Here is a 19,340-nt window from a genome sequence, read left to right as displayed (position 1 = left end):
GTTGCCAGCTAACTATTTGCGGACTAGTTGCCAAATAGCTATTAGCGCTTTAATTACCAGCTTGCGATTAGCACTCTAGTTTCCAGATAACAATTAGCACTATAATTGCCAGCTTGCAATTAGCGCTGTAGTTGCCAACTAGCGATTAGTGCTCTGCTTACCAGATAGCAAATAGCATTCTAATTGCCAGCTCGCAATTAACGCGCTAGTTGTTAGCTAGCAATTAGCGCACCAGTTGACAGCTAGCGATTAGGGCGCCAGTTAGCAGGTAGCGATTAGCGTTCTGGTTGCCAGCTAACATTTTGTGGACTAGTTGACAGATAGCGATTAACGTTCTAATTGCAGCTAGCGATTAACACTCTAGTTGCCAGATAGCAATTTGCAGACAAGTTGCCAGCTAGCGATTAACGCTCTAGCTCCTAGCTAGCAATTAGCTTTCTAGTTGTCAGCCAGAAATTAGCGCTTTAGTTGTCGGCTAGCGATTAACATGCTAGTTGCCAGTTAGTGACTAGTGCACCAGTTACCAGCTAGCGATTTACGTTGTAGTGGCCACTTAGCGAATTGCGTTCTAGTTTCCAGATAGCAATTTGCTGATTAGTTGCCAGCTAATCATTAAGGATTTAGTCGCTAGCTAGCAATTAGCGCTTTAGTTTCCGGCTCGTGATTAACACTCTAGTTGCTAGCTAACGATTAGAGCACCAGCTGCTAGCTAGCGATTAGCTTTCTAGTTGTCGGACAGCAATTAGCGCTTTAGTTGTCGGCTAGCGATTAACATGCTAGTTGCCAGTTAGTGACTAGTGCACCAGTTACCAACCAGCAATTTGCGTTGTAGTGGCCAGTTAGCAATTTGCATTCTAGTTTCCAGATAGCAATTTGCTGACTAGTTGCCAGCTAATGATTAACACTCTAGTTGCTAGATAACGGTTAGCGCACCAGCTGCCCGCTAGCACTTTGTTGCCAGTTAGTGACTAATGCACCAGTTACCAGCCAGCGATTTGCGCTGTAGTGGCCAGTTAGCAATTTGCGTTCTAGTTTCCAGATAGCAATTTGCTGACTAGTTGCCAGCTAATGATTAACACTCTAGTTGCTAGCTAACGATTAGCGAACCAGCTGCCCGCTAGCGATTTGTTGCCAGCTAGTGATCAACGTTCTAGTTGTCAGCTAGAGATTAGCGCACTTGTTACCAGCTAGTGATTTGCGGACTAGTTGCCAGAAAGCAATTTGTGCTCTCGTTGCCAGGTAGCGATTTGCGCTCTAGTTGCCAGATAGCAATTTTCAGGCTAGTTGCCAGTTAGCAATTAATGCTCTCGTTGCTAGCTAGCGATTAGTGCTCTAGTTTTTTAGCTCGCTATCAGCACAACAGTTGTCAGATAGCAATCAGTGTGCCAGTTACCAGCTAGTGATTAGTGCACTATTTGCCAGCAAGCCCGTTGGCGGTCTAGTTGCCAAATAGCTATTAGCGTTCTGGTTATCACCAGCTAGCAGTTACTAGCTAGTGATAAGTGCGCCAGTCACCAGCTAGCGATTAGAAAAATGTGGGTGCAAACGATCACTTTTTGTGTATTTCTCGCCATCTCGCTTGGCTGTCAAAGTTGACCATCTTCTCGGCTTATGGCCACATCCTTCTACTCTTCAGGAGAGAAGCATGATTTATAATCGAGAACATTTAAAAACAACAAGTGTGTTCTTGTCTTACACAGGGATTGTGAATGACGTGAACATTTGTGAAAATTCCAAAAAGTGCAGTTTCCCTTGAAGTGTGAGCTTTTTTTTTAAAAAACAGTAAGGCATTTGTGTCGTCACCGACTGACAGACCCCAACTTTGCTTCTTCATTTTTGTGACGCCCCTAAAATAACTTTTTTTTCAGTACTACAATACTGTATCATGTACACAACTTTCTGAGACAGCACAGTTACAAAAGCACAACATTTAAGTCACCCCTACGTTGCAAGAGGTAGCGAAGTTAAAAAAAATACATGTTCCATAATATTGGTATTTCAAAGGTTACGTTATGAGCCATGTCAGCACTACACCAACAGCACATTTTTTAGATAAAATACAATTTTTTGATGGGATTGACTCCAGCTTCAATGGGACCTTGAACAGGACAAGGGCTTTAGAAAATGGGTTTATTGCAACACGGCCATGTTTTGACTTGAGCCGTGACCTCAAACAACACCTTTGGGCTGAACTGGAACAGAGATAATGAGCAAACATTCATCTTATCACATCTAATAGCAGTGACCCCTAAACTTTTATAGGACAATTCCAACAGACAAATGCCTACATCAGTTACAAGCGTGGATACTGTTTGGTTCTGATTTGCATTTGCTTTTTGCTCTTGCAGAGTTTTTGACCAGCAGTATTTTCCCATTGCATGTGTTTTATGGTGTTTTTGTTTTTGAATCGATTATGTGTTTAGAGTAGCTATATGTACAGTAGGGTTGTACGGTATACCGGTACTGGTATAGTATCGCGGTACTAATGAATAAAACACGGTACTATACTCTGTTTAAAAAGTATTGGCACAATGGCGCGTCGTCATGTCGACATTGCTGGTTTTGCGAGCAAAGGAGCATGTTCGGCAGGGCACAATCACAGAGTACTCCGTGGCCTTCTGGTTAGAGTGTCCACCCTGAGATCGGTAGGTCGTGAGTTCAATCTCCGGCCGAGTCATACCAAAGACTATAAAAATGGGACCCATTACCTCCCTGCTTGGCACTCAGCATCAAGGGTTGGAATTGGGGGTTAAATCACCAAATATGATTCCCGAGCGTGGACACCGCTGCTGCTCACTGCTCCCCTCACCTCCCAGGGGGTGGAACAAGGGGATGAGTCAAATGCAGTGGGTAATTGCACCACACCTAGTGTGTGTGTGACTATCAGTGGTACTTTAACTTACTTACAAGCAGACACAGTGTGTGGACAGAAAAGGGAGAACGGACGCATTTTGGCTTAAAAACTGAAAATAAAGGTGAAGTTATAACACTGAAACGCCCTCAGGAAGAGGTGCTTTAAGACATGTCTAGCTAGTTGGCGGCGAAACATCCATCGCAGTCGTCAGTGTTTTAGCTACTTCTAAATCACTAAACCTCACCTCCATGGCGACAAATAAAGTAAGTTTCTTACAAGTATCATCCCAGCAGGATGAGGAATAGGTAAACATGCTTCACTACACACCGTAGGAGGATACAATAGCTAACTGCTAACAGCAAGTTAGCTCCCTTAATGTAAACAGATATTATGGGTGGATCAACACTTGCAACCACTGTAATGATACCAAGTACAATAGTGTATCTAGTCGATATTAAATGATAAATGATAAATGGGTTGTACTTGTATAGCGCTTTTCTACCTTCAAGCTACTCAAAGCGCTTTGACACTACTTCCACATTTACCCATTCACACACACATTCACACACTAATGGAGGGAGCTGCCATGCAAGGCGCTAACCAGCACCCATCAGGAGCAAGGGTGAAGTGTCTTGCTCAGGACACAACGGACATGACGAGGTTGGTACTAGGTGGGGATTGAACCAGGGACCCTCGGGTCACGCACGGCCATTATTACTATGATTAAATCGATATTTTTTTATCGTCACAAAATCTTTTTTCCTTTAAAAAAAATTCACATTATGTTTATAAACTCAGGAAATAAGACCCTGGACACATGAGGACTTTGAATATGACCAATGTATGATCCTGTAACTAAATTTGTGGTATCATCCAAAACTAATGTAAAGTATCAAACAACAGAAGAATAAGTGATTAATACATTTTTACAGAAGTATAGATAGAACATGTTGAAAGAGAAAGTAACTAGATATTAACAGTGAATGAACAAGTGGATTAATAATTATTTTTTACAGTTTGTCCCTCATCATTTTGACGATATAGAATGATAAATGACACAATATGTTACTGCATACGTCAGCATACAAATTAGGAGTCTTTGTTTGCTTACTTACTACTAAAAGACAAGTTGTCTAGTATGTTCACTATTTTATTTAAGGGCAAAATTGTTCTTTATTGCAATATAAAACATTTGTTTAATGTACCGTAAGATTTTTTGTTAAAATAAAGCCGATAATGCCATTTTTTGTGCTCCCCCTTATTTAGAAAATGGTATCGGGACAACACTAGTGTACAGGATTTGCTACTTTTATCTTGTTGTACATTTGGATACCGATTCACTGATTAAATTGTAACATATTTCCATACTTTTGTTGCATGTGACGTTGCGTCGGGTTGCAGACTCAGCACCATCTCAAGCACAAGCTGGTAAACAGAAATAGAGGACCCCTCTAGGTAATGTAATTTTCCATGGCAACAAAGCAAGTATGCCTGACAGAAAGTGCTCAAAATGAATGATCCACTTTTTAAAATGCGCGAGATTGATGTTAAAAGACATTGGATATGCCATTTAAATTCAAACCCCGGCCGAGTCATACCAAAGACTATAAAAATGGGACCCATTACCTCCCTGCTTGGCACTCAGCATCAATGGTTGGAATTGGGGGTTAAATCACCAAAAATGATTCACGGGCGCGGCCACCGCTGCTGCCCACTGCTCCCCTCACCTCCCAGGGGGTGATCAAGGATGATGGGTCAAATGCAGAGAATAATTTCGCCACACCTAGTGTGTGTGTGACAATCATTGGTACTTTAACTTTAACTTTTAACAAGTTAGCATTTCGCGTGGCGATTACAACACCTCAACATGAGATAATCGAAACTACAACTAAACTTGCACGTTATCAAACAACTAGTGTGTAATAAGTACAATACTTACAGTTTAGGGCTCAACAAAAGACAAGAATGGCACATTCAACTTAATGGCAGAGACTACTTCCTGACTAAGGCAACACACTGAGGACAAACCGAAATTAATGCATACTTGCAAATGAGACTCACAAATGAATTTTTTTTTTGCATGAACACACACAAAAGTACTGCAAATTGGTACGGTTTTAGTACCGGTCTCGATTCCCAGATAACAGGGGTTTATGGTGGTTGATGGTTTGAGTTTATTTTGAACACGATTCAAATGTGAAAGGTACCCAACGGAGTGGTGTGAAAGGTCATAATGTCAGTATGTTTTTTTGGAGCACTTCTTTGCTGCTAATCAGGGGCGTATTTAGTCATTTTGGGGGCCGAAGGCAGACACAGTCATTGGGGCCCTCCACTTAACAAAAACTGAATCTGCCATCCAAGCTGCACATCCCAACGCTTTTACTGTAACTGATAGGAAGTTAAGAAAATTAATCAAGATTTAATAAAGTGCAAGCCAGATCATTATTTTGTTAGCGCAAATAATTTGGATGTGAAGCGCAGTGCTATTATTGTTGAAGCCAGAAGTGTCGAAATCGCACAAGACAGTTTTGACCTTTTTTGCTATTTTCCTGGGTTTTGCATGATTTTCTGCCAGCACACCTATTTTCCATTTGTTAAACTTGCCTATTCAATTGTACCTGTTGCTGGATCATTGCGCTTTTTACCTCGCCGAGTGTGGAACTTGAGAAGTGTCTTCTGTGCACTAACAGTAGATTTGTACCTGTGTTTTTTAATTAAAAGGGCTACTGGCTTGTACTTCGCCTTCTTTGCTCTGCATCCTGGGGTCTAAACCAACAACGGCAACATAGAACGTCTGATAATAAAAAGAGAGCTCTTGACGAGACTAGACTGTTGACTTTCAAGTGCCTACCTGTCGAGTTTACACTACATCTTACCACACCTTCGGTTTCTAAGAATTTACCATTTTGCGCACTTTAATTGCTGGGTTGCAATCATGTGACTGAGAGGCACTTCCGGGTTTCAAGCAATAGTCTAGAGGCTACTGTTTATTTATTTGAATCTGTGCAGATTTGGGGGTCTTTTGAAAGGTTTAGAGGCAAATATGTAAGCGATCATGAAAAAATATTTTAAATGGGATGGAGTGGATTTATACTCTCAAGAAAATATGTTTTTGAAAGATTTAAACCATTCATCCTCACTGAGATGTTAGTGCTTGCCTTGACCTCACTTCCTTCGACACTTATAAGTATTTAGAGAAGAAAAGATTGGAGGCACATCATGTCTTTACATCCGAGGGGTCCACAAATTAAGCATTAATCCGTGAAAGACAAAGTTGGATTCATTCAAGCATCGCTAAGTATCGTATTTGATTGACATAACGAGTGCTGCTGTTGTTTCATTATCGTGACGATAATAAAAAAAGCTCAGTTTGTTTGCAGTTCATTTCCTGGTACAACTATTAGTTTCATCTACAATTCATGTCTGCATTTGTTTTTATGGTGTGAAGTTCCTATTTTGTCTCATTATTTAGCTATAGATGTCCCTGTTGTTCAGCAATGTTTGCTAGCGATATCAAGATTCAGTATATGCTGTTGAGCCTACCACATATTCATTCATCTACTTTATTAATACTGTTAGGGATATTTTCTTGATGCTAACAACTAGCACCAAAAACGCTATAATGTGGTCATCCGTGTGGAAAAAATACCTTGGCTTTTCTGCACAACAACTAAGCTTTTAATTTCTGTTATGAAAATGGACAATGAAAATACGGTGGTTGGACCAACAATCACAGTAATTATTACGAGGACTTAATATGACATTGGTTTATTTGCACAACCAGGTCTTTATAGTTATATTTAGGCATAGCAACCACAAAAGAACACAAACTTGTTCTTTCTGTACGTTTAGTTCTGCTCTCAAACACTACTAATATAGTAGAGGATAAACTCGATTGCATCACAGAAAGTTTCTCAAACAAATTAGATGTTCAAACAAACATTTTACAAAGTGATTGCTGCAGACACGAGCAAGGTCTGATTGTGTTCCACAAAATGATGGAAGTGATATTTTTTTTAAAAACATTTATAAATGATAAATGGGTTGTACTTGTATAGCGCTTTTCTACCTCCAAGGTACTCAAAGCGCTTTGACACTACTTCCACATTTACCCATTCACACACACATTCACACACTGATGGAGGGAGCTGCCATGCAAGGCACTAACCAGCACCCATCAGGAGCAAGGGTGAAGTGTCTTGCTCAGGACACAACGGACATGACGAGGTTGGTACTAGGTGGGGATTGAACCAGGGACCCTCGGGTCGCGCACGGCCATTCTTCCACTGCGCCACGCCGTCCTTCTATGCACTTTTGTTTTTCCCCCTGACTTTATTACCTTGACCATCATGTGAATTGATGGTCGGGTGGAAGAAAAACGGATCTGACGTCATATGCAACCCATTAATATTCACATTTTTGTGATGAAAAGCATTACGCTCCACTTGCTTCCTGCACTTAGAGTTGCTCTCGCTGTGTTGCTCACATACATTCTGTGTCACTACGAAAAGGATTGACATTTTTGCTTTTCCTAGCCCTTTCTTTTTTTCTCTCCACTTGGGTAACATCGCTTCTTCCTTATAAAAACCTCTCATAACCATGCCAACAGCTTGGACAAGAGGGGGACAGAAAAAAGCAAAAAAACAAACAAAAAAATATATAATAATCTTTTAACACAAGATTACAATGACTTGGATGCATGAGAACATTCATAGACATATATCTATACATACTATATATCTAGATCTCTATATATATATATATATAAATATATATATATATATATATATATATATATATATATATATATATATAAATATATATATATATATATATATATATATATATATATATATATATATATATATATATATAAAAAACAAATATATATATATATATATATATATATATAAAACAAATATATATATATATATATATAAAACAAATATATATATATATATATATATATATATATATATATATATATATATATATATATATATATATATATGTATATATATATATATATATGTATGTGTGGGGGAAAAAAAATCACAAGACTACTTCATCTCTACAGGCCTGTTTCATGAGGGGGTTCCCTCAATCATCAGGATATTTTAATGGGAGCATTCACATACCATGGTTTATATAGGGCACAGAGTGGGTGGGTACAGGCTGGCGTAGAGGCGTGGTGATTGGCTCATGTGTTACCTAGGAGGTGTTTCCGTCTGTGGCGGCATGCTGATACAATTTCGCTGCGCTTGTTGAGGGATGACAGGTCTGGACGGTAAATAATAAACAGTTTCTCTTTCAAGCATAGGTTGCATCTTTTATTACCACTATTGTAAGGTGTGCTGGATGCAAGAATTTGCCATGTTATTGAATATTCAACATTATTGTCTTTGAGGTCCCAAATGTGTTTGCTGAGTTCTGTGGTATTCCGCAGGTTTTGGTTCCTGAAAGAAGCCTTGTGATTGTTCCATCTGGTTTTAAACTCTCCCTCGGTTAATCCTACATATGTGTCGGATGTGTTAATGTCCTTGCGTGTTACCTTAGATTGGTAAACAACTGATGTTTGTAAGCACCCCCCGTTGAGAGGGCAATCAGGTTTCTTGCGGCAGTTGCAGCCTTTGTTGGTTTTGGAGTCGCTCTGTCCGGGGGCCGACGGCTCATTTGCAATTGTTTTGTTGTGGTTTGAGATAATTTGTCGTATATTGTTCATACAGCTGTAGCTCAATTTAATGTTGTTCTTGTTGAATACTTTTCTTAGGGTGTTGTCTTTGGGAAAGTGTTTGTCAATCAGAGTGAGGAATTTGTGTCCAATGTTAGTTGAGTCGTTTTTGCTGTATGGGGGGTTGTACCAGATGATGTTGTTTCGTTTTCTGTTCTTTTTTGGTTGGTTTCCTGGCGTGGGTTCATAGGTGAGGGTGAAATTGTATCCGCTTTCATCAAGGGCTTTTTGGTACGGGGGTGTTGCTTGGTCAAATTCAGCTTTGCTAGATGACAGCATCGATAGCCTTTTATTAATTCCGGTAGGTATTCTTTTCGTGGTGGTGGGTGGGTGGTTGCTGTCATGGTGCACGTATTGGAGTGTTGTGTTGGGTTTCTTGAATGGTTGGTAGCTGTTATTTCTCAGGTTGAAAGTGACGTCGAGGAAGTTGACGGTTTGCTTGTTGGCTTCAATCGTGATCCGTAGGCCGTTCTCTTTGAAAATTTGGCATATGCGCTTCTTGGTATTCTCGCTGCTCCTTGGCGAGGCGCGACACACTGCCAGTCCGTCATCACGGTAAATACCAAGGTTCAGGTTGAGGCTAGCGAGCTGGGAGAGGAGGAAACTCCCAACGAGTTCACACGTTTCTGCTCCGTCAAAACTTCCCATAGTGACGTCAAATGTTGCATTGTTCTTTTTTTGCCATGGTGTACTGTTGTGGATGAGAATGGAGTTTTTTGCGTGGATGATGATGTTTCTTTCGTTGCCTGTGATTGAGTCGTAGTCTGAGGCGAAGTCTAGTGCTTGAGTCAGTAGGTCTTGCGTGATGGAAGGGTAAAATTCTTCGATATCAAAGGAGATAAAGTTGTGCTGTTGTTTGTCTTGGATGTTGTTGAACCATTTGATTACTGCTGCTGTATTTCTCCATTGGTTGAGTGGTGTTTTGTCCTTGATTTTTGTGTTGACTCTGTCCAGGATTATTTTGCTGATTTTTCCTATTTCAGATTTAGTTGGGTTTATTAGTCGGCATGTTGGGTTATTTGCGAAGTTGGGTTTGTGGTCCTTCAATGTGATGAAGGCTTCCTTGTTGGCTGTGGCGTCCACCCTGTCCTCAATGTCCAGTTCAGCCGCGATCCTTTTATTTTCCAGGTGGATGTTCTGTAAGGTGTTGGGTTGTGCTTTTTTGTATGATTTGGTGATGCTTCTGTCCAGTAAGGTGTGATGTTCTGGTATGTCCATTCTGTAGAAGTTTGTGGTTTTATCGGCAGCTATGATGAGGTTGTTTACTTTCTTGATGCGCTCCTTGTCATTTTTCAGCTTGGTGAGGAGTGGGTTGCGGACTGGCTTGAATTTGACTGATTGTATCATTTTGAGCATGTCGTTCTCAAAATCCTTTAGTTCCTCAACTGTGGGTGGGTTCTTGGTAGATTTGAATCCGTAAGTTTTCTTTTGCGTTCCTTTTGTTTCAGGGTGGAGGAAAAAATGTGCTTTCCACCGCATCCTTCTTAGGAAGTGTTCCGTCTTTTCTATGAGCCTTAGCCTGTAGGCATTCTGCGCGGGTATGGGAATGTCAAGGAGCAGCGAGAATACCAAGAAACGCATATGCCAAATTTTCAAAGAGAACGGCCTACGGATCACGATTGAAGCCAACAAGCAAACCGTCAACTTCCTCAACGTCACTTTCAACCTGAAAAATAACAGCTACCAACCATTCACGAAACCCAACACAACACTCCAATACGTGCACCATGACAGCAACCACCCACCCACCACCACGAAAAGAATACCTACCGGAATTAATAAAAGGCTATCGATGCTGTCATCTAGCAAAGCTGAATTTGACCAAGCAACCCCCCCGTACCAAAAAGCCCTTGATGAAAGCGGATACAATTTCACCCTCACCTATGAACCCACGCCAGGAAACCAACCAAAAAAGAACAGAAAACGAAACAAAATCATCTGGTACAACCCTCCAAAACCAACAAAGGCTGCAACTGCCGCAAGAAACCTGATTGCCCTCTCAACGGGGGGTGCTTACAAACATCAGTTGTTTACCAATCCAAAGTAACACGCAAGGACATTAACACATCCGACACATATGTAGGATTAACCGAGGGAGAGTTTAAAACCAGATGGAACAATCACAAGGCTTCTTTCAGGAACCAAAACCTGCGGAATACCACAGAACTCAGCAAACACATTTGGGACCTCAAAGACAATAATGTTGAATATTCAATAACATGGCAAATTCTTGCATCCAGCACACCTTACAATAGTGGTAATAAAAGATGCAACCTATGCTTGAAAGAGAAACTGTTTATTATTTACCGTCCAGACCTGTCATCCCTCAACAAGCGCAGCGAAATTGTATCAGCATGCCGCCACAGACGGAAACACCTCCTAGGTAACACATGAGCCAATCACCATGCCCCTACGCCAGCCTGTACCCACCCACTCTGTGCCCTATATAAACCATGGTATGTGAATGCTCCCATTAAAATCTCCTGATGATTGAGGGAACACCCTCATGAAACAGGCCTGTAGAGATGAAGTAGTCTTGTGATTTTTTCCCCCCACACATACATATATTGCGCTCTACTACGGTATCGAGCACTATTTTTTGGATAACCTTATTAAGACATATATATATATATATATATATATATATATATATATATATATATATATATATATATATATATATAAAACAAATATATACATATATATATATATATATATATATATAATGTATAGATATATGTCTATGAATGTTCTCATGCATCCAGATCATTGTAATCTTAGGGCATTCAATGGATCGCAACTGGAGACAAACCAAACACCAAACAAATGACCTGGATGAATGAGAACATTCATAGACATGTTTCTAAACATTTTGGGTTAGATACCCTAAAAATGGTTCAGGAATATGAAAGGTTGGCTCGTAGGGTTGCAGACTACTGCAAACACCTCAGGTTTAACCTGAGATGGAGACAAAATGGCCTCATGCCCACAAGCCTATGCCTTCATTATAAACGGCCACAGTACAGATATGTATAGATGTATATATAACTTAATGGTAAGTCCGTCTTTGCTACTAATCTGTGATGGTGCCTTTATAGGAAAGGACGAACCAATTTTATAGTCGAAACAAATGTATGGGGTGTGAAAATACCTTTTCCATGCAAAATAGAGTCTTCATAAAAGGTTTATCACATTTAGATTGAGGATAAATAATGAATATGCAAGCACACACACAAACACAGAGCAATAAAACTACACTTTGTGGGGAGTATGACTGTCAGCAATAAGACAAATAGTATCTATTAGCTTAGCTTTTTCGTCATTTATCTACATTAGATCTTGTATTCTCCGACTGGTAATTTAAATTATTAAGCAGATGGGAGCTTGGGGTTTATGTTCAGGACTGAATGCATTTGGAAGTGCTGTTTTCCCATCTTCCATGTTATCTTAAAATTAAAGTCTTTGGATGTTGCTACGTCTCTTTCATTCATTTAAGCATCAGGCGGGAGGGACGGGCCCAGCTGGGGAAGGACTCTGGAACCAACTGTCACAACTCATCGCTTTCCTCTTTGCTCGTCACATAACCTTTTCAAAATGGCAAAACTTTGTCATCGTCTTCATGCAGATGTCCTCAGTGCTACATCCTCATGTTTGCGAGAAGCCACGCACATCGTGGATGGCTGAATCTGTCGCAACAATTATGACTCAGTGCAACCACAGAGCCTCTGTGATTCAAGCAGAAATAAAATAATGTTAACCACCGAGCCACCGGAGAAACCGCCTCCTCACACAGTAGCATGAAGCTCCTCAGTCCATTTCTTTGAAGGAAAAAACACAAAGATGTTTTTTAGCTGTCACTTTCCAAGGCCGGGAGAAGATGTCATCATCAATTCATCAATGACCGCCAGACGCTCTATCGGTCTGGGGGTCTAATTTTGGAGAAGCCACAAATGAGTCCAATGCATTGTGACAGATTATGACACAGCTTTTTACCACCAAAATCATCTCATTATGATGAAATCAAAAGGTCACTCTTCCACCCTCAGGAGGATTTTGTTGGCCACTAAGAGGCCGTGCAGTGTTCAAAACCACGCTGAGCAGTTTTCACAAGAGGCAGTACCTGCGTAACATACTGAGCAGGCAGAGGTTTACATAAAAGTGAAGGACAGAGATAGTGGTTATTAATGCAGCCAATCTCCAATGAATCCAGTCCTGTTGAAGCACAAGTTGGACTTGGAGGTCAAACTTGCAGAAAAAAATGCTTCTCTCTAAGGCGGCTTGTCAAAATTGCTAACTTTGTGATGGCGACAAGCACGATACTTGCGTAATCCTCTTGAGAACCAGAGTCCTCTGTGTCATGGTCCTTCGTGACTGTCTTGGACTTTTGTTAATTGTTTTCTTAGTTTCTGAAAACATTCCTGTTTTCCACCGACACTTCTCAAGTCTGAGCTGGCTACCTCACCTGCAATCAGGTCACACCTATGCCTGGTTGCCAATCAGAATGCTCCTTTTGCCAGCCATGTCCTTTGGTACAATGGTTCTCAAACTTTTTTCACCAAGTACCAGCTCAGAAAACACTTGGCTCTCCAAGTACCACCATAATGTCCAACATTAAATAGCAATAGCATAGTAGGCGTAAGTTCATTTATTAGACCTATTCATAAAAAACAAGGCAGAGATTTTATTTAACAAGTACATGGGGCGGTATAGCTCGGTTGGTAGAACGGCCGTGCCAGCAACTTGAGGGTTGCAGGTTCGATCCCCGCTTCCGCCATCCTAGTCCCTGCCGTTGTGTCCTTGGGAAAGACACTTTACCCACCTACTCCCAGTGCCACCCACACTGGTTTAAATGTAACTTAGATATTGGGTTTCACTATGTAAAGCGCTTTGAGTCAATAGAGAAAAAGCGCTATATAAATGTACTTCACTTCACTACATTTAATATATTTGGCCAGTGTAACATTACACAAAGTTTAAACAGCAACACTGTGTTTCCATCCATCCATTTTCTACCGCTTTGATTATAGGAGAATAAAACACTGAACTTTAATCAAGTGATTCTTCTAGATGGAGCTTGCGTACCACTACTGGTACACATACCACAGTTTGAGAATCACTGCTCGAGTGCAGAGTTTTTTAGCCATAGGGCCGAGCCACTTTGTTGGGCAGCGAGCGCAACCTCGTGGGCCACAAAAAATATTTGTTTCTCAGTTGTAATACACTTTTGCACCACTTGTGGCAGTAAGGACAATTTCAAACAAACAGAAGAAGTCTGGAGCTAAAGTCATAAAGAAGTTTCTTAAGTGCAAAAATTATGACTAAAGTGGTGAAGCTGTATTTTCAGCTGCACTTTAATTTTGTTAACAGTTTAATTAAGAAACATATGTATAAATATAGTTTATGTATTTTAGCACTACATCATTTTTTGTCAGTTATATATGAGTCCCTTCTTTGCAGAGTATTTGGTTAGTATTTATTTTTGTAATCAGCCTGACTTAAGCCTAAGGTTTATGTGTTAAATAAACAAGAATATTTTTGATTAACACAATGTTTTATATTACTTGACAAAGTTATAAACTGTAAGCAAATACAAAATCATTATTGAATATGATTAAAATGAAGAGTAATAATACTAGTTCAGTGTTAATATTTAAGTGGGGCCAGGACCTACCGCTGGACGATTATGGGAAAAATAATAATTACAATTATTTTGATTGATATTGTAATCACGTTTATTTTATAGCTCATCCACGAGGGGTAACGCGTGACTTGCATTTTTGTTCCTAAACGCTAGAGGGCGGTGTTTTTCCGAGTGAGCAACCACAACTCTAGGACGGGGATGTCGTGGCTCAGATGGGATGGTGTGGCTCAAATGGTAGGTTTGATTCCAGCTTCTGCTATCCTAGTCATGGCCGTTGTGTCCTTGGGGAAGACAGTTCAACCACTTTTCTCCCAGTGCCGCTCACACTGGTGTGAATGAATGTTTAGTGTTGGTCGGAGGGGCCCTAGATGCAAATTGGCAGCCACAGTTCCATCAGTTTACCCCAGGGCAGCGGTGGCTACAAATGTAGCTTAGCACCATACAATGTGTGAATGTGGAGTGAATGAATGATAGGTTCTCACTTCTCTGTGAAGCACTTGAGTGTCTCGAAAAAGCACTGTATACATTGAACCCACCATTATTAATATTAATAATTGTAATATTATTATTAACGCCTGTTGACTGACTATTAGCTTCCTGTGTCTTCCCGTGTGTAGTAGTAGTAGTAGTAGTAAACAATGGCGACTGAAGCGACAGCCACGTTGTTGTTGAAGCTGGAACATATCATTTTGAAATAACGTTTACTTTTATTTTACATATTAGACGTATGTTCAGTCAAAATATACTTTATCCAAGCATTGTATTGACAAATAAAAATGTACACTTAAACATATGTTCAAATAAATCTACAATACTAAGAAAAACTGATTTGCTGTTAATTAGAAATTATGTTTTAGAAAAATAGAATCACAAGGCGTTAGAAAACAGACTTAACACAGTAGGTTGTTATTACTGTATTTTCCGGACTAAAAGGCGCACTTAAAATCTTTTTTTTCCCTCAAAACTCGACAGTGCACCTTATAACCCGGTGCGCCTAATGTATGGATTCATTCTGGTTTTGCTTACCAACCTAGAAGCAATTTTATTTGGTACATGGTGTAATGATAAGTGTGACCAGTAGATGGCAATCAAACATAATATATACGTGTAGACTGCACGATGATGGCAATATGACTCAAGTAAACAACATCAACATTTTATATGTTTTATTGAAAATATAGAACAAAAAAATCTATCAAAATGTTTTAGTACGACTTTGGTAATTCCATGTCTGTTGATCATGTTTTTGTTTAGTTATGTTCTGCTTGGTTTTTGGACACTTTTTAGTTCCTGCTTTCATTCCCTTGCCTTGTCACCATGACTACTCATTAGTTTCACCTGTCTCACGTTTTGCATTCGCGCACCTGTCCCAAATCATGTCTGTATTATTTAAGCCCATTGTTGCCAGGAAGTCAGCCGGGCGACATTAACTCTGATAAATCCATTGATTACGTGTTCCATGCCATAGATTCCTGCTCTGCCAAGTAAGATTTTGTTATTAATGCCACAGTTAGTGACTTTAGTTTTATGTTCATAGTTTCTGCCTTTGTGCTAGATTTGTTTTCATTAGTCAAGTTTGTACTTCTGCCTTGTGCGCGCCTTTTGTTTGCACCCTTTTTTTGTAGTTTATAGTGTTAAAATAAATATGTACTCACCTCCAAGCCATGTCCGATCCAGCTTTACTTGCATCTCGGGAAAACAAAACCCTCACAGTCCACGTATTGTCAGGTAAGCTATGAAGCCGCATCGCTTGATGTGCTTCAACATACGAGTATTATTATGGTGTGTGTATAAGATAAGACATATTATCTGACGTTTTGCTTCGCAATATTATGCAAAAGCAACTTTTCTTACCTTCTGGTACCTGCTGATCTGTATTTGGGATCTGCATAAATCCTGAAAAATTGTGCGCCTCCGCCTTTGTATTCCGTGTCGACACCATAGTCAATAAGCTTCTTCTTTTTCTCTATCTTCTTGTTATAGGACATCCATCCTCCGCTGTTGCCATTGCTAATATAAAGTTGTGTAAAGTTCTTACTTATATCTGTCAGTAAACTCGCCATGAAAGCGCTTAAACATACCGGTGTAGTGAGTTTACATTATTCACCCAAGGAACTTTAGTTATTAAAAAGTTCCGGTCGGACGGTTTTTCATGGGACACATCTCCAGTGTTGTTGTTTCCGGATGAGAAATTGCTGCTCCGTTATTGATTTAAGTAAAGTCTGAATGTAATTAAAACAGTTTGCACCATCTTTTGACACTTCTTCCACGCCCGTCCTTGCACGCTACACCGCTACGACAAAGATGACGGGGAGAAGACGCTGTCGAAGGTGAGCCACGTAAATAAGACTGCCCACAAAACAGCGCATTCGGACTGTCAGAAAGCGGCTTGAAGATGATCAGTAATACATAATCTATGCAACATTTTGACCAAAGAACCACCATTACATGTTATGTAGACCACAAGAAAGTGTTTTCAATTTAGAAAAAAATTATAATAATATGGCTCCTTTAATGCGCCCTATGATCCGGTGCGCCTTATATATGAAAAAAGATAAAACATAGACCATTCATCAGAAGTGTGCCTTATAATCCGGTGTACATTATTTTAATAAAATAAACATGTATTATTAATCTAAAGGGGGCCGAACTGAGGCAAGAAACTCCAGGGCTGAAAACGAGTCTGTAAGAGAGTGTTTGTGTCCGTTATGTGTCGAGATTAGTGCTGTCAAAATAATTTTTTTTAATCAGATGAAACACACTTTTGAATTTGGATGAATCATGATTAATCACGTTATTACTCCCTTGCATAATTTCAATTGACTTAAAAAAAAAGACCCCAATGTGTCGACACAAATGCAACTTCATTGTCAGAATGTCATACAGAAACATTTAAAAAAAGTTTTATCCATTTATTTGCTCAAAACTTGGTAACAGTTTTAAAAGTCTAAGGTCGTATTTTGAAGTGAAATCTGCCAGTGAGCAGTGATGCAAGCATTGACCTGATCACTGACCGTATAACAACCCGCGCAGCCTTTCAGGTAACCATCCACAGTTAAGGTAAAGGAGCATGTACAGTCAAAATAAATAAATTACTACTACTGTAGTATTACTACTGTATATACGTATGTTTATGCAATCATTTTCTTGTGGTTAACCACAGCCCTAATTGAGATGTTTAGAAAAGCATAATGTTTAATAAACAAACATTTGCATAAAGCAAACACATTGTTCAGTCCTATGTTGATATATGAGGTGGGAATCTTTCTCCAATTTGATTCTGATTCTGATTCTGATTCTTGGGGCGACGATTTGATTCAGAATGGATTCTCAATTTAGCAAGATTTTTGGAATTTATTATTTGGTATATAAATAGTAATAAAACCTTTTCAGAATAAGTTACAGGTTACAAAAGTTCATCTTTGCTGCTGAGGTACGACTTAAAAAAACATAAAAAGCATATTTTTTAAAAGTAATTTAAAAATTGTATTTACAAAAATCCCAATGTTTATCAATCAAATCAAATCAAATATAGCAACCCCAACTCTAACCCAATACCAGCTTTACAATAGCTAGGATATACATTTACAAAGTAATTGAAAATACATACTGTACAAATGCAATACTTATTAAATACAACACTAATGTACAGAGTCCCTAAAGGGACATGGGGGACAAATTTTTTTTAGATATGTATCTCGTGCGCACGCAAAAGTTTCTTGTGCGCTCAAGATAGTTTCTCGAGATGCTTTCCTTTGAGCACAAGAAACATATAGGGACATGAAGAAAATATTTTTTTAGATATGTTTCTTGTGCTCACGGGAAAACATCTCGAGCACACGAGAAACTTTTGCGTGAGCACATGTCCCTTTAGGGTCTTCGTACTAATGAAAGGAAAACCAAAAATAATAAAAGCAATGTGTCAACAATAATAATAATATCAATAATAGTTGTTTCATGTTTTCAATCCAAAAATTGATTCTTGAAAATAAATAAATACTTTTTTTTCATCCATTTTCTACCGCTTGTCCCTTTCGGCGTCGAGGGGGGTGCTGGAGCCTATCTCAGCTGCATTCGGGCGGAAGGCGGGGTACACCCTGGACAAGTCGCCACCTCATCGCAGGGTCAACACAGGTAGACAGACAACATTCACACTCACATTTACACACTCGGGCCAATTTAGTGTTGCAAATCAACCTATCCCCAAGTGCATATTTTTGAAGGTGGGAGGAAGTCGGAATACCCGGAGGGAGCCTACGCAGTCACGGGGAGAACATGCAAACTCCACACAGAAACACCCGAGCCCGGGATCAAACCCAGGACCATTCTATTGTGAAGCACATGCACTAACCCTTCCACAGTGCTTTTTAAAAATCCATTCTCGGAAATTATTAATCAATTTACAATCGAAATAAATACAAATCGCGATTTGGATGTGAATCTATTTTCAATCAAACCTAGTTAATAGTATTAAAAAACTTGAAAATGATCTGTTTAAAGTACACTTAATAAAGTTAAAAAACTTCAATCTGTGATTAATCGCGATCAATTCACGTTAACACCAAACAAAATCCAATAAATAGGGGTAAAGATTTTAATCGTTTGACAGGTCTAAAAATAAGTTTTTGTTTGTTTGACATTGCTCTCAATTGTGCATAGTTGTCAATGGTTGTTTGTCCACATTTGGGGTGTCCCCCCCATCTCTCGCTGTAAGTCAGCTGGAATAGGCTCCAGCTCACCCGTGCTCTTAATGAGGACTACAAAAAAGGGATAGATGGATGTGGGGGAAATTTTTAATTTCCTAAATACAAAAATACAAAATAAACGTGCTCCAGTAAATGAATAAACATTAAAAAGTGCATTAATGGTATCATGTAAAATAAATGAATGCTGCAAACGTGACTAATGTTATGGTATTGAAGCTACAAGCGAAAGATTCTGAGACAAGACATAAATAGAGGAAGGAGGAGGTGAGTAAAACGCTTGAAAAACAAGTCACAATTTCCCCCTTTAATAAACACCCCTGAATCATGGGAAGGGAGGGTTGTAATAAAGAGCTTCTTTCGTCCTCTTAAATGTTGGTGGACCAGCCTGGACACCTCTCGTCTTCAGAT

The sequence above is a fragment of the Nerophis lumbriciformis genome, linkage group LG12 (genome assembly GCF_033978685.3).
Source record: "Nerophis lumbriciformis linkage group LG12, RoL_Nlum_v2.1, whole genome shotgun sequence".
Taxonomy (NCBI): Eukaryota; Metazoa; Chordata; class Actinopteri; order Syngnathiformes; family Syngnathidae; genus Nerophis; species Nerophis lumbriciformis.
This window is presented reverse-complemented; position numbering follows the sequence as displayed.